The 921-nt window shown below is 39.1% G+C and overlaps 1 non-coding gene across 1 annotated transcript; it reads right to left on the reverse strand.

The window, feature by feature from the left end:
* Nucleotides 1-585: 585 nt before the first annotated feature.
* LOC121205859 (small nucleolar RNA R71) lies at nt 586-692 on the reverse strand. Its single transcript, XR_005900932.1, has one exon. It is a non-coding gene; the product is annotated as a small nucleolar RNA R71 (small nucleolar RNA).
* Nucleotides 693-921: the final 229 nt, after the last annotated feature.

The raw sequence follows: 921 nt of genomic DNA on the forward strand, positions 1-921 counted from the left end.
GTTTTTCTAGTTTATGACCAGAAGAAACCCGTCAGGACCACTACTTTTTGACAGTGAGATCGATCGCACAGTTCGCAGAAACCAAAGAGAAATAAGGCGAAGCTTAAGATACACAGAGAACGAGCAAGAGGACGATATTCAAACCACAACCGAGGAGATGGCTAAAAACCAAGAAAATCCGCTACCTCCTGAGATTGCTGTTAATCAAAATCCTGCTCCACGCACTATGTATGATTATGCTAAACCTTCTTTAACAGGAACTGAATCGAGCATAGTTAGACCTGTTGTAGCTACAAATACTTTTGAACTTAAACCTAACACAATTCAAATGATACATCAATTTGTTCAGTTTGATAGTTTGCAGGACGAAGATCCCAACGCGCACTTAGCAAACTTTTTAGAACTATGTGATACATTTAAAATTAATGGCGTTTCTAATGACGCCATTCGTCTTTGGTTATTCCCTTTTTCTTTGAGAAACAAAGCTAAACAGTGGTTGAATTCATTACCATGGGGTCAATCACTACTTGGGAACACATGACCAAAAAGTTTTTACTAAAATATTTTCCGCCGACTAAAACGGCTAAATTACGTAATGATATCTCTTCTTTTGTGCAGATGGATTTAGAAACACTCTACGATTCATGGGAGAGATATAAGGACCTTTTGCGAAGATGCCCTCACCATGAGTTACCACTCTGGCTACAGGTTCAAACTTTTCATAATGGAACGAATCCTTCGACTCGACAAATGGTTGGCGCAGCTGCTGGCGGAACCATCAATAATAAAACACCTAAAGATACTTATGAGTTTATAAAAGAGATGTTATTGAATAACTATCAGTGGCAAGTCATGAGGACAAAGCCAACGAAAACAGTCGGTGTTTATAACGTCGATTCGGTCACCATGCTCTCTAATCAG

The sequence above is a fragment of the Gossypium hirsutum genome, chromosome A08 (assembly GCF_007990345.1).
Source record: "Gossypium hirsutum isolate 1008001.06 chromosome A08, Gossypium_hirsutum_v2.1, whole genome shotgun sequence".
Classification (NCBI taxonomy): domain Eukaryota; kingdom Viridiplantae; phylum Streptophyta; class Magnoliopsida; order Malvales; family Malvaceae; genus Gossypium; species Gossypium hirsutum.